This window comes from Acanthopagrus latus, chromosome 24, assembly GCF_904848185.1.
Source record: "Acanthopagrus latus isolate v.2019 chromosome 24, fAcaLat1.1, whole genome shotgun sequence".
Lineage (NCBI taxonomy): Eukaryota > Metazoa > Chordata > Actinopteri > Spariformes > Sparidae > Acanthopagrus > Acanthopagrus latus.
Window position 1 is genome coordinate 4,542,051 of NC_051062.1, and position 15,341 is coordinate 4,557,391.

At 42.7% G+C, this 15,341-nt stretch overlaps 1 protein-coding gene across 10 annotated transcripts in view; it reads right to left on the reverse strand.

Annotated features, from left to right (window-relative positions):
- Positions 1-15,341, reverse strand: part of LOC119015607 (interleukin-1 receptor accessory protein-like 1) — a 298,993-nt gene that overhangs the window by 46,864 nt on the left and 236,788 nt on the right. The gene's annotated exons all lie outside the window — the stretch shown is intronic.

Genomic DNA, 15,341 nt, shown 5'->3' on the forward strand with positions numbered 1-15,341 from the left:
AAAGGAAACCAACACACAATATGTTTTAATACCACTACTGGACAGTGCTACTAGCTAATGAACTACATCTGAAAAGAAGAGGTACCATTGTAGACATCAAAAGGACGATTCAAGCATTGAAATCACGAGGCTAAACTGGCAGGGTGAAGCCCTGTGCCGCATCGCTTTGTGTCCAAGGGTGGGGGTGGTGGTGGTGCGGGGTGGGGGGGTTAATCTCAGGCCGGGTAGTGAGGCAGTAATGCCAGAGCTCATGGGGAATTACTGGGGAGATTTGGAGGAAATCTGCTGGCAGCAATTTCCCTGTCGCTTTTATTAGCCTAGATGTGCAATTTGGTGCCGGCTGCTTTAAATTGACAGGCTACGTCTTGCTTGTGTTTTTCTTACCCCCTCCTGACTCCCACGTCAGCCGGGTGGTGATTCAAGTTCAGAGATCCGCAGGAAGAAAAGAAAATGTGTCACTGTATATTTGTTATGTAACACAATCAGACTGTACTTTGCCCCCAAGTGCAGTTCCTCGTTTGCTTGCCCTCTCTGAAGAAGTTCAAAAGGTCAGACAGCGGGATCAAGTTTCTTGCTTACGGGCACTTTAACAGGGTGAATTCTTTTCCTCGGGCCGTGTGATCAAAACATGGCCTCTTTGCTTTGTTTTCTAGGCCACCCTGCTACCACACAACATGGCCTGTTTGTGTGTGTGTGTGTGTGTGTGTGTGTGTGTGTGTGTGTGTGTGTGTGTGTGTGTGTGTGTGTGTGGTGACAAACCGTATCTGTACCGACCCATATCCCCCCTTAGGATGCATGCACACATCAAAGCATCCCCCCGGCAAAAATGCTATACATGCACCTAAGCACGTATTGTCTTTCTCGTTGTCACACTCACACACGGCCTCTGTCCAGGCCCACGAGCTCTCTGCGGTTCAGTATGTAAATGATAACGAGGTGACAGGCGCTGAGTAACAGCGGCAGCTAATTGTAAAACATCATGGTCAAAATGGAGGTTAAAAAAAGGCTACAGTCTGGCAGCAGGGTAACCAGGTGTGAATGTTTCTGAAATATAATTCAGGACGTGCTGACTTGCTTAAACATTACTTGGTAGGAAAGTCAATAGTTTCAGATTGAGAGGCATGCTGGAGCTTAATTACTAAGCATTGTATCTTGCTGAGCCCTTGAAATTAAGTTTGTTTCATTCATAGCAAATCAAACACTGAGTGCAGTGAGTGATTAGCTGCATGCGAGGATGTGAACGCACAGAGGGTACAGAGTACAGCATCTTCATTCTGATTGCTGTCTGATAGCTTTCACATGCCTCCTCGTGTCTCATTAGACCCGGAGATAAACAGCAACAAGATTTCATTTTCTACAAAACGCTAAAAACACCCTTGCATTTGCTTCCTATTAAGACGGAAAGCCACACTGTGAGGGATGACTGCGAGGAAGGCAAAGATGCTCGACAGAACTGCAGGCAAAAAAATGTGCAGGAGCCTTGCCAAGACGAGTGGGAGTGGAGGTGGGAGGAAGAGGAGCCGCAGCTTATAGCATCGCTGTGTTTCAATCAACAGCAGCTTTGGCTTCTGATCCCGAGCTGGAGTCAGTATGAGTAAGCGCAGATAGAAAAGACGGTGAACAGTAAAGACTATACACATGACAGCTTTGGATGGATCATGTGTTTGTATTTGTCTATTCACAGACATTCCGATACTAGAGAGGTTTTTTTTTGAAAAATTCATATGTAACTCTTAACGGATAAGTTCACTCATGAATAAAAATTCAGTTATTATGAATTTACCCTCTTGCTGATTGAAAGTCAGCTGAGGTTTCGCAGTCCACAAAACATTTCTGGAGCTTCACAGCAGCACAGTTTTGGAACATTCTCCTACACAACTGAAGCAGGACTTGCTTTAAAACATAATAGCGACGCAAACCTCCCCCCATAAAACAGCTCCATACAGCTTGTTTGGTGTAATCCCAGTCTGTCGAATTTAATTTGAAAAGACATTAGTCCCTTTTTTTAAGTCGAAATCTTCACTTTAGCTGCAGATCTAAAAGTGTCTGAAGTGGGTGTACAAGCTTGACTGTGTGACAAGGGTGTTAGTAATTGTGTTTTCAAATCAATTTGGGATCTTTGGGGCCTCTGGAGACTTGAGATTATGCCAAACAAGCTCTATGGAGTCACTTAATGTTTTTTAAGGTCTTTAGTCTGTGTACATTTTAAAACAAGTCTCTATTTATTTCAGCTGTGTAGGAGAATGCTGCAATGTTGTTTTGCATGAAGCTCCAGAAAGATTCTTTAAGATGCAGGGTTAGACTGGTTGAATTTTGTCTACATACAAAGATCGGTGCACAAGTGGGCTAAGTTATATGAGACAGTATCACTCAAGATGAAAATGAGTTTTCATGCCCTGTCAACTGGCATGCTCCCTTCTCATCTGGCCATGACAACACATCGTGCCAGGAGATGGGTCGTCTCATATAGCCTTACCAAAATCTCTCTGGCTTGTTTGTATTTCTTTAAACCAATGACAGTTGTCTTGGAAAGAGCACAATCCATGATGCAGTCCCTGCATAAAAACAAAAGATAACAGCAGCTAGCTTGTTTTGTTTGCTCTGTTAGGGAACAGATAGCTGGGTAACTTGCCATTTTCAGCGTCTAGCTTGCTAGGCTTTAAGTTTTGTTGTTGTAGGTTGGAGAGGCTGTCACCGCACAACTCAAGCACAAGCAAACTGAGTGCAATTCTGTGTGTGCCCCTGTGATAAAGTCAAACTGCAGGGGCAAAAAAAAGCATTACCAGACCAACAGTGACAGCATTCAGGCCTCAGTCCAGCAGCTCTGTACCGACTTCATAAGGACCCCTTCGACATCTCAGATGATGTCTGTTTGTGTGGCTGCACTCACATTTACATATATCCTGCCCAAGTCTAAATCTGTATGTCTCCGTGCCGCACAGTAGGGTGTCGCTTGGTGCCACCACACATCCTTGGCACTGAACAAAACATTCAACAAGCAAGTTGTCTAAATTAGAGGGAACCAATTAAGAACGCACTGGGTGGTAAACACAATCAAAGGCAACATGTTTGCCATCTAAACCTATCTCCGAGGCATATTTCTTGAATACCTGTTGCTATTTTGTGATAAACAGAAAAAATCTGAGTGTTTGCGAACAGACTGGAGGAAGTTTCCAACTGGATTTGAACAAGCAGCAGTTGCTGAGAGGATGCTTCCTGCTGTGACAAGTCTCTTTTTTTGTGTAGATTTCACAACCGGTGTTTGTGAAATCTGCTGTGAATATATACGAGGAGTTGAGCTGGATTCTAGCAGAAAAAGATACACACAGCTGTGTGCATAATTCACGCTTTTTACTGAATGTCTTGTTTTCACTGCATCCTTTCTCTGTGGACAGGGCAGGATGAAAAATCATAATCTGGTTTTTCAGGAGATACTAAGTGTTGTCTTCAGCTGGTATATATTAAGAGAGATTAACAGATTGTTTTTACTGAATGCTTTGTTTTATGAACAGACTTTAGTACTGATGCAGCGCTGATGCAGAAAAATACCTCTAATGACTACCAAGGGATCAACTGCAGAAAATGTTCTGATTAAGTGATGATTTTGCCATTTATTTATAAAAGGTTAGAGTTTTTACACATGCTCAGTCATGTGGATCCATTAACTCTCATTATGGATGGCATTTTTCTATTCTGATGTTAAACCCCTGAGGAACATAGCACAGGAAACCGCCTGTCTGGCATTCTGTGGTCAAAGTCTTCCAAAATGTGGTGTTAGAGGAAAAATAAAGACAATCACAGAAAGGTGCCATACCTTGAGGGACAGAACTAATGAAGCGGGTAATGAATGAACTTGCTTTCAAAAACATCAGTTTGCACAGCTGGAGCATAATGGACTGCAAAAACAAATGAGTCACCTATCAGGTAGGTAGTGTCGCACCCACTGATGTTGTTGGCGTAAATACCAGAAACTATTAATGTCCGAGCCATTATAATAGGAGACAAATATCTCTGTGATAAATGGAAGCAATGAGGTGGATGATTATTAAGCAATTCTGATATGCAAATGGCAAATGAGTCATTTTTGCAGTCATGCTCTTAGATTCAATTGTTGTGTGTGGGCACATCATGATCCTCCTGACCGGCGCTGAAGGTCCGACGCAGCTTGACTTTCATCTGAATGGGTTCAGAATACAAGTTGCCATCCAGGAACTTAACCAGTTTTAATTTTCAAGACTACAAGACTCCTCCAGTGTTATGTTTAAAGGCACCTCTCTAGCATCGTAATATAAAAGGCGAGAAAACTCTGCACTGTGAAACTGGTCACGGTGGCAATAATGGGCAGGACGTCAGCCCAAGAGACCTGAGTTTACATCCAGCACAGAACCAAAAGTCAAAGTTAAGTCTAATTACAAAAATTGAGTAACTCAACTCACATACGTTTAACCTACACAGTTATCTTCTACCGACACTGAACAAAGTCGTTAAATTGCATAAACACAACTAAGACCTTCTCGCAACATAAATGGTCCAATCCTTATTTGAATGTTGATGTTTCAACTTTGTTTTATTTCTAACTTGACTGCAAAACTGAGGGGTGGAGGGTCAAGTAAAGCAACATAGTTTGAAGCTTATCATGCCACTGACCAAACTGCCATATTTGACAAGCATTTTAAATACTATGATTTAGGCAATTATAAAAAAATAGAATTGGGTCATGTATGGTAATTTAACACCTTCAAACGCCACTCGTCGAGTTTATTACGCAGTGTAGCAGTCATGCATTTGTAGTTTCCAAGCCTAAGTTGGACAACCCTGAAAACATCACTAGTATCATCAGTTTTATATTCTCCGACACAAAAGACATTATATAACAATCTTCTTACCATAATGACTACCACTTTATAGACGGTAATACAAAATTGCCCTGCATGTATCTTAATGTATTGTACCGTCAGAATCAAGTTGAAGTTCTGAAGTTCCCAAGAGAAACAAGGCTGAGAGAAAAGAAACCAGGCCGATTCATCATGGGTGAAATGGAGTGGCAGGTGGCCTCCCCACTAGCCCAGTGCTGTGTCCTCTGGTGTCTTGCTGCCCCCCCTTTGGCTCACCCGTCTGCTCCCCTTCTGGCCCCTGTTATGCCCCATCAAGCCAGGGAGCCACAGTCAGGAGCCCAGACCTCCAAAACCCCTGCCTGAAGGATATGTGTGTATGTGTATATAGCTGTGGACCTTCAGGGCGTTTCCGCCTCTATCAACACAGCCCCTGCTGAGGGTGACACCTGCGAATAACAGTTTAATAGCTGAGTAATGTCTCTGGCCTCCTCCCCAGCTGCGCCGGGGCAGCCTGGTGGGGCATGAGGCAATTGAAAAGCCTTTTCTCTCTTTAGTGTAAACATGCGAACATGTCTGAACACACACACGTGGACATACACTGTATATAAGTTTGTGTGGGCAGACACACAGTGATATGAGCTGATAAAACAGTCAGGAGGCTGTTAAACTGAAGCACAAGTGCCAGCAGCTGGCCAAGGAATAGGCTTATACATCATATATCTTCGTACTCCACCTGCTCCTGATGCTAATGTTTTTCCTTCAATTACAGGTATGTGTGTCCGCTGGGGGAGTTATTTCACACAGTGCAGTGCATTCTCAGGCTGTGCAATCTCTGCAGATACAACAGCTTCACCGAGGCGGTGAGCATCCGTTTTGTTTTTCCGTTTTGTTCCCAAATTTAATCCGTACATTTTGCAGAATAGGACTATTACAGCAAAACGCTTCTGCCTGCGCCAAATATTGATTCTGCAATCTGATGAAGTATTCCTTTTCATAGAAGCCTCTGATTATCCTCCCGAAGAGATTATCAAACAGTGCAACTCAACTGTACACACATTCAAGAGATGCTGGAGAGGATAAATATTTAAATGTATGAAATTAAAGATTTTCAATGGTATATTGGCCACGGAGGCATTCAGATTGAGTAGAGGCAGGTTTGTTCCTGCTCAGTTTCTGTTTGAGTGCATGGTTGCATCTGTGTCTATAACCGCTCCAACAAAGCCAATACTCATCCCTAAGCATTTTATCCCTTGCCCCGTGCTCGAAGCAGATATTTGATCTTTAAGCAGACAAAGTTTAAATTGCACTTTCTGGCAGCATATGAAACTTTGTTGGGGAATTTTAAGTATGTCCTCATGGACCAAAACTGAAAAGATATCTGGAACAGCAAATGCTCCTTGGAGAAATCGGAAATAAGGGAAAATGTTACAGAGAACCTGCTATGAGGCAAAGTACAAGTATGAAAATCTTAACCGCTATTTGTGAAATCTATTAAAACACACTTCATAGCTCTGACAAGAAGACATCTTAGGAAAGACAAAATCTCCTGCTAAGTCACTGTCCTTAAGTAAATGTAAGGCATCTGCAATCCCCTTACCAGATAAAATCACTCACATCACATATAAAATATTCTACTTGATTGATCCAGTCTCTCTTTTCCTCATTAGGTGATTGTGAGGTGATGATGTAGTGGTCAAAGTTAAACTGTTCCCTAGAATCCACTACCGAGAACAAAGAGGAGCTTGCAGTGCTTATCCAACCAAATGTACTGTGATGAAGATGTTCCTAAAGGTGCACTGGTGACAATGACCACTGGATGTCCCAGTATCTTTTAAACTAAAAGACTGAGAGTTTCTAGTATTGTATTAAAAAGGCTCAGTGGCAAGCAAAGGGTTTTTTGTAAATTTCCCCCTCGCTGAATGTCTATCTGTACATTTACAAAAACTTCTCGCTCCAGTGTGACTCGGAAAGATACAGTGGCTTATTGTCCTTTTTCACTTGGTAACCTTAAAAGAGTGCACAAAGCTCTCTACAGCTCAAGATGCTGCAGCCCAAAAGATCAATGATCCTGTTATGAAGCTACCACGGGAAGCTGGGCATCAGCAATTTGGAGAAATATCATGAATAATCAATAAAAACTTTGACTTCAAGACCAAGGCATAATCCATTTTATAATAGTACTCACTCAACTAACCACTGGCTCTAAGACCTCTCAGCTCGTCAGGATCAGGTCTCATGACTGTACTGAACACATCCTGAATCCAGTCAAGGTGTACTGAAACACTACAGTCCTTCTCTCTGGAACTAACAAAATGAAGACGCAATGGTGTCTTGCATATCAAATGCAAAACTTTCTTTTCCTCTCAGGCACTTTGTTCCTCTTTGCTTGCTGCTGTATATACGGCTTTGCTGTACTCTGCAGGGGTCAAAGAGTGTTTTCATACAAACCCATTTAGTGCATTTCAAACAGACTCTGGTGCATTCTTCTTCGGATCAGTTTGTTCAAGAGGAAGCCTGGTGCTGTAGAGTTTGGATGACTGGAGCTTACTACACCTCTAGCCGGCTCCTCATCTCTTACTTGAAGCTCAAGGCTACATTAGCTGTTCCTAGCATTACACGGCTGAATCTCGAAGCAAAGTTTTGGCTGTGGAGTTGCATAATGTAGGAAGCGTGATTGGACAAAGAAGAGAAATGTGCAGAATAAAAAAAAAAAAGATGAGATCTCTGGTTCTGCTGCCTCGGTTTTAATAGTTTAAAGGATTGTCCATTGTTAGTCTGAGAATGGCATAGAGTGCAATGCTCGAGTGAGGGAGTAGACTTTTAAGGCTGGTGTAAGAGTTGCCTCCTGAACTTTGGCCCATACCAAATATTGACATTATGACTCCTTGGAAAGGTGGTTTTCCAAAAAAATCTGGAGATAAACTGCACACAAATGAACAATTACAGACTCCAATAATAATGCTCCTAACATTCTTTATTTCTCATCCTATTTTATAGGTCACTCTAATAAATTCTCTATAGCACGAAAACTGCCTAATAAAAGAGTTACCACAAGACGTTGTGATTACTCATGTTTTTTTTCTGCACCAAGTAAACTGAACTGCAGGTGGTAAAATGGAAAAGGTGTCGACCAATGCTTACAAGTGAAGTACAAAAGTAATACCTCCTCAATGTCGACTGACCATGGAAAAATGCTAGGATATGCCATAAATAGTATTTGTGATATGAGATGACTGAACACCTTTACTAATGAGGTTTTCAAACTGGGACCACCAGGGAACCTTTAATTGGTTGGGGGGAGTCCCCACGAAAAGCAGGAATAGAAATATGTAACTTTTAGCACATACCTTGCAAGTTAGAACAAGGCTGTTTTTGATTAGTTGTAGTTTATTTAATTGTAGTTTGATTGAGACTTCTTGTTTAACTTCAAACCTAACAGTACAAAAAACTTCCTGATGACAACACCCCTCCAAATTCAGGTTATGCTGTATAAAGTCCATGTCCATCTTGCAGGCATAAGGTTAGGGTAACCCTGTGTTAGTGAATTCCCTTGAGGCCATGCTTCTCTCTGCCTCATATGATGATCTGTGAGGGTTTATCCCTGAAGTCATGCTTTGTGACGAGGATACACTTGAATAAATAATAATGAGACTCATCTTATTGTATGCAGGATAATGGGCTCTGTAGCATTTGCCTGAATAATTTCTGCTTTCTCATGCACTCGAACAGACATGAGCACACAGACTGCAGAGACAGAATGCCGGGTTCACCCATCTTTTGCTTTGCGCAGAAAGAGTATCCATCTAGCAGCCTAATTATTACTGACAGATGGATGGCAGGGTCACAGCAGATGCACCCACTTAGTACTAAAACCACCAGTGCACCAATTGATCTTGATGTTCTTGTAATGTTAAAACCTTGGAGGACTGAAATGAGAATGGCAGCAGTGAATAATAGTGGTGGGGAGAGAGAGAGGTGAGCAGATAACGCACTGACCGAGCGGACTAATTAGTGAGGAGAGAACGAGTAAACCGGAAACTAAGATGAGGAATGAAATGGGTTTGAGAGCTAATCACAAAATCTTGTGATTGCCAGCAAGTGATAATTACCCTTCATAATTTCTCCAGGCTGCATGTTCCTTCCAAACACTATGGAGGGAAAAAGTAAGGCAAAAAGCCTGTCAAAGAGATGATGGGAGCCCTTCTTTGAATCTGTCAGCAGTGGGAGCTGAGTGGCATTCATCGTCTCCTCTGCTTTCACCGGCTAGGTCAGTAAATCACACTCTTTTTTTTTGTGCCTTTCCTGCCTTCTGCTGAGGTCAGCTCTGAGCGGTCCAGACGTAAGGAAGAGGCATCCATCACCTTTTTATATGTCCAGAGCCTTAGTCGCTTAATGCAGCCTGAGATAGAGCAGAAGACAATCCAATCAGCCAGCTGAGATTCAATCCTGCCACATTCCCGTGATTCTGCTATTTTCTGAGAGAAAAATGCAGAGAGTTGCAGAAAGGGGATTTTCGGGAAAAAAAAAAAAGCAGTGATGAAGATGGCTGCGTACTGCGTGACTCAATGCATTCGGGTTAGACACAGGTAAGTATGTGCAAGTTGAATACAATGTTTGTTGAGAGGGACATAATTTCCCAAGAGACGGTTCTTTAAAGGGACTGTGATTCAACATAAACACAAAATTGATGAGCGCTCTCATCATGTCTCAGTAAAAAATTGCCCTCACATCACGGACTGGGGCAAGATAAATTTGGAGCCATTTTCTGGAAACAGCCTCTCGAGACTAATAAGATGTTCTCAGAAAAGAGAATTAATGTCCACTGCATTGTCCCCCTCATTCCTCAGATGTGTGTGCTTTGTCAAAACAGGGAATGAGAGAGTCAGTATAAACAGATTACGTCTACTAGAGACAATGGCAGATAGCCGACATTACGCCCCAGTGCTGAAAAGAGCCTATTAACCTCAGTTTGGGTGCCAGGAAAACAGAAGATAATCCACTGCCACACCAATTTTTAAACCCTCAAATCCTCACACAGTCGACGGCTACCCAACCTCTGTTTGGTTGTCCAAAACTGGGTCCATGCTGATCCCAGAGATAAGGACAAGATTTGTGAGGATAAACTGATCTAGGATCTGCTGTTAGAAGGCAGCCTGCATTACCTGGCCATTAAGTTGTTGCTACGGTATTACACAGGCCATAAAGGTTGTTGCCAAGACAACCTTACACAGGTTGAGTAATGCTGGTGATGCATGACCCCAGGAAGTCTTTCCATGACTTTCAAGGAAATCAAGTATATACTGATTGACAGGGAGGGAAAAGAGTTACTGTGCAAATTATTAGACAAGGCTTGAGGGCAAACACCAACTGGATTGAACAGGGAGGAACACTGACTGTAGATAAAGATAATATGAAATAATCTATAGTTCAGTAGTTGTTTACTGTACTGTGAATGGCAGACTACTGGAGGACAGAGCTGCAGCCATCTTCCTCTTATGTCATGCAAGCAAGTAAATTCAAATATCATACTGCTGTGGTCCAGGTTTCAAGACTTAAGGAATTTAACAGATCTAAAAATTTCCACTGACTCTGAATGGATCCGCAACTGAAAAGACAATGATAATGAAAACCTGAGGGGACACTGGGCTACATTTCAAAGTAAAACAACATTTAATAACCTATTAGCCAGCTTATGTTAGCATAAAACCACTTCCAAGCTGACATTATTTGTTAGTTTAACATGAATTAGAAAAGATGTAAATACGAACATACTGGAATATAATAATAATAATAAGTTTAATTTTTCATTTAGTTTTCCATGCAGTATTGCAGCTCTTCCCATTCATTAAAGCCACCTGTTGGATTTCAGTGGTGGTAAGGTTGTAAAAAAGCTATATTTTTTGTCTGAGGTTGTCTGAGATCAAACTTCACTGCCAAGTCACTGTCCACTCGTCAACTTTGACTTTCAGAGAGTAGGAGTCGAGGAGGGGATTGGATTTTGTTTTTTGTTTGGGGGCTGACTCTACATCAATAATAAAAGGACTCCAAACAAACCAACACAACAAAGCACATATGATAATCAAACATCATTTTGCTTTTAGTTCTTTATTTTATCTAAAAAATGGAGTGTGCGCACACGCACTGAGAGACTGAGCTGGTCGGAATGTGCTTGTTTGTATTCTGCCGCAAGGACATATTAAGATTCAAATCATGTCTGCCTCCCATCTTGATAAATGGAAAGAGTCTGCAAAAACTTCCCTAAATGGCCCTCTGGCATGGCTGGGGAATAAATTGAGCTAATCAAGGGTGGCCTCACAATCACTGCATCCACAAAGTAATCAAAGAGTTGAAAAGGAAACACACTGTGCATGTAGATGTGGGAGTGTGAGTGGATGTGTGTCAGAGTCAGTTTGAAGATATCTCCTCGTCCGGGCACTAAAAGCCACTTTGGAGCATAGCGGTCATAATTGGCGCTTTTCTGCCATTCATTGTACATGTGCGTTGTCATGGTGCACGTAACAGGCTCTCTGTCACGGCTGTATGGACGCAGTAAGTACACAAGCAACTGTCTACATTAATAACCACCTCATTCAGTTGACAGGCTGCTCAGGGCGACCCCGGAGAAATGTAGATTTACACAGCCACAGCGAAGATGTATGGTAAACTAAATGTTGACACTCAATAAAAACGAGCTCTTTTGCTCAAATGGCTTCTTCATGTCAGGATCCAAACCTCAGTGGAGGCAAACAAATGACTGAAAGGGGGATGACTTTGCAAAGTCCCAGTTAGCTTAACCCTCCTCGCTCTTTTCCCATACGGTTTCATTCTGTTCAAAATGAAACAAGGCCAAATAACAATCTATTCCTCTGGGCATGATGACCGTGGAATAAATCCTGGGATTTGGGCAAAACAGCACACCTGCTTTCCTTGCTAATGGGCACGCTCGCAGTCCCTCCAAAAAGTGTTTCCTGCAGCCAATTTAGTCACTGGTGAGGATATTCTCAGAGGTGGCAATCGCAGCAAACAAACAGTGAGTGTGTGTGTGTGTTTCTTTGACCGGTTTCCCCTGTGGAGACAGAAGCCTGATGGATAACCAGTCGGCCGAGCTGCTGTTCTTTTCTACAAGCCTGGGTTCGGTTCCCAGGGGTAATGCTACACAAAACTAGGTTGGAAAGGCAAATTCCACACAAATTCAACCTTATCATCTCACATTTTGGTCTCTGGATGGCACTTCACTTCGAAACACTGTTGATTTTATCTGCAGGCACAGACTAACTTTTAACATTCTGACAGCTCCTGCTGGTTTTTAAACACCGCTCATTAACCTTGTGTCACTGTCTATGAAAATCTTTGTTACTTATGCTCATTTCCTCCAAAAACGCCTTTACCTAACAAGCGCAAAAAGCAACAGCCTAAAGCTAAACACTCTGCAAAGGTGAATCGGGTATAACTACACATTAGAAAATAGTAAAACTGCGAGCAGACATTTAACACATAACCGGAGGCAACACTGTCCATGATCATTCAAAGGTTAGGGTGCTCTTAAGTGCCAGCTTGTGCCAGCGTTACAATTTTGCTCACTCACTCCAACACATTTGAATGCCCTTACTTACTACCAATGTTAAGCATCAACTAAATATGTAAGTCACCTTCTCAACTGTCATCAAAAAACAATCAGTTCCACTAAACCAACAGGCAGTGCTCAGCTGCCGCATAATGAAAATGTGACATTGAAATCCAACGTGGGAAAAGTCACAGGAAACTGAACCAAATCATGCTGTCTAAAGGAAGGACAAATGCAAATCTCTGATTTGAAATGGAAAGTATGGTTCACCTACAACCTCTACAGACTCCAGGTTTCAATTGCCGAAAAAAGGCAAATGTTTAACAGCTTTCCTTGAACCAGTCTCTGTCAAATACTTTTAACATCGCAGCAGGATCCTGAGACTTGTGATTTTGTCCTACCAAAGATCACAGATGGCTCGAGCCATTTTGACACCTTGCGACACACAGGGACACGAGTTTGCGCAGGTTGCACAAAAACCTGCCTTTCTCACGCAACCCAGAATGGCCAAAGTGCTCAGTCGGTCTCATGAAACAGGCACTGGTGAGCAGAGCATTGGTGTAATGGCTCAGTGATGGGAACATTACTGAGAGGACAGAGAAAGGCTTTTTCAAAAGGCAAAGGTCCATAATCCCCTTTGTTTGTAACAACAAGAGGGTATATCAAGAATATACTGGACCTGAAACAACTCCCCCACCCCCTACGTCTCTCAGTGAAGAGCCCTTGTTGAATGAAGGGAACTGAAGCGAGGGAAATAGACATTGCATTTGGAAAGGAATTACACAGATATCCTCCTGGATATCCACTGTTCGGAAGGGCAACCAAATCTATGCCGGGATTAAACGCGATGTACCTTCACAAATCTCCTTTGAATGTGGAAGGGCTTCAGATATATTCTTTTTTTTCCAAGTGCAGTTGGATCATTTGGACTGAGCTTGTTCAGCACATTATATATTGTGTTTTCACACAATCATAGATGGAGAGTGGCAGACCTCAGGAAATACAATATCCTGCCTGTTAGCATTACTCAGGCAGGAAAATGAATACAGTATTAGATGTCTTTGATTTACAATGAAAAGACAAGACAGTGATCGGCACTGCAAGCACACGCAGGCACACACACACACCTGAGATTCGCTGACCATATTTGATTGTTCGTATTCCTTGCTTCTGCTCCCTTCCTCTGCTTCAACCCCCCTTTCACTGACACTCTGTGCATCTTATCTTTGTCGACCCATGCCTCCCTCGCTCACACACCGCTGCCTCTCCTGTTAAGAGGTGGGACTGCTGTGAGTGAACAGGCCCTTCCTCTGCGCAGCGCTGATAGAGCCTTAATCTGAAGACTGATGCCCAGGAAGAGGCTGATTAAAGGGGGCCGATGAGGAAGAAGGCAGGGCCTTATCAAGGCGAGTGAAAGCATCCCAACTCTCTGGGCTAATTGGTCGGGGAGCGAGTGGCCAGCTGCTGGGCAGAGATTGGGTCACCTGATGGCTTTCCTTTCACACTGTCACTGGGTATACTTTTACACACTCTCTCCCTCGAGTTTGCTCCGTTTTAATGAACTCGGCCTTGTGATCCACAAAGCTTGCTCAAAGCTGAGCTGATTGTGCTCCAGTGAACTTCCCCACCCCAAACGGGGAGACCCTGGGAAGCTTGATGTAATTTTTTTGAAAACTGGACTCAAAGAGGGTGGGGGGTAAGGGGTGGCTTGACAACATTTAGTAAAGGGATTAATTGAGCTTAACAATAGGGCCAGGGAATCACTCGCGGGATCACTGATATAAATTGCCTTGTTTACACAGGAACATTTTCTCATGACACCCCCTTGATACTGCACCAAATTGCTGATATAATTTACCCACTAAAACCTGTCCAAACCTTCAGGCCTCATGACAGTGTTGGTTTGGACAAGATCTAGGGCAAGAAATTAATTACTTTTTTGGGGTTTGCTCAGAGCTCAGCTGTTTGGCATCCTAGACCCAAGACCTCTACATAGCAGCGAAAAAATCACAAGAGAAATAATGAATCCAAAGATTTCACTGCAATACAGAGACAGACAAGAATGCTTATATATGCATGCTCATAAAGGCATAATGTTTTGCCCACAGTATCTAAATGTTTCTTTGTGTCTGTCCGTTTTGGCCCTAGAGGGAAGGTTACATTTGCACAAAAGTCCTGTTCAAATGAAATGTAACCTGACTAATAGGTTATGTTAATTAGTATTTATGGTAATTGGACTCTTTCTGTATTCCTTAATCTATGTAAATTTCACTGAGATATGGGGAATGACAGGAAGTACATTCCTACAGTCTCTCCGACCCTTGTACTTTACATTGTTACTTTCTGGCAGCTCGTGTATAATTAGGCCTTAAGAGGAGCATTTTAGACATAAAATAAAATAGCTTAAACCTCAAATGAGGCGAGGAGCTCTGTTCTACATGCTACTAGTACAAGACGTCTGCTGGATGTACCCTGGTCCCTTGTCATCGCCCCTCATCCACCCCCCCAAACTGCCTGCATTAGCATAAAAGTCTTGTCAGACAGCCTGCGAGATTCAGCAGAAGTGTGATTGGAGAAAGAGAGGGCTTCTGGAAAAAAGTATGTGAAAATGGAAGAGTGCTAGTCTAGCATCAAGTCTAGGGGGGGGAAACTAATTTCCCCAACCCAGATCTGCACTACAAGCAGAATGGATGAGAAGCCCCTTAAACGTGCCAAGTTCAAGCCCATTTCAATATTCGCTCTTCAGCAAATCTAATACCTGTGACATTAAAATAAAGCTGCTTTTGCCGGATTTGTGCTCTAGCCTCCCTGATAAGATCAACAGGGCAAAGCAACACTTGAATACTGACAAAGAAAATTGGCTGCGAGTGCACTTCAAATCCACATGAAAACGAGACCAGACACTCGGTTCCCCCCGTACTCGCAATTTTGAGCATAAAATC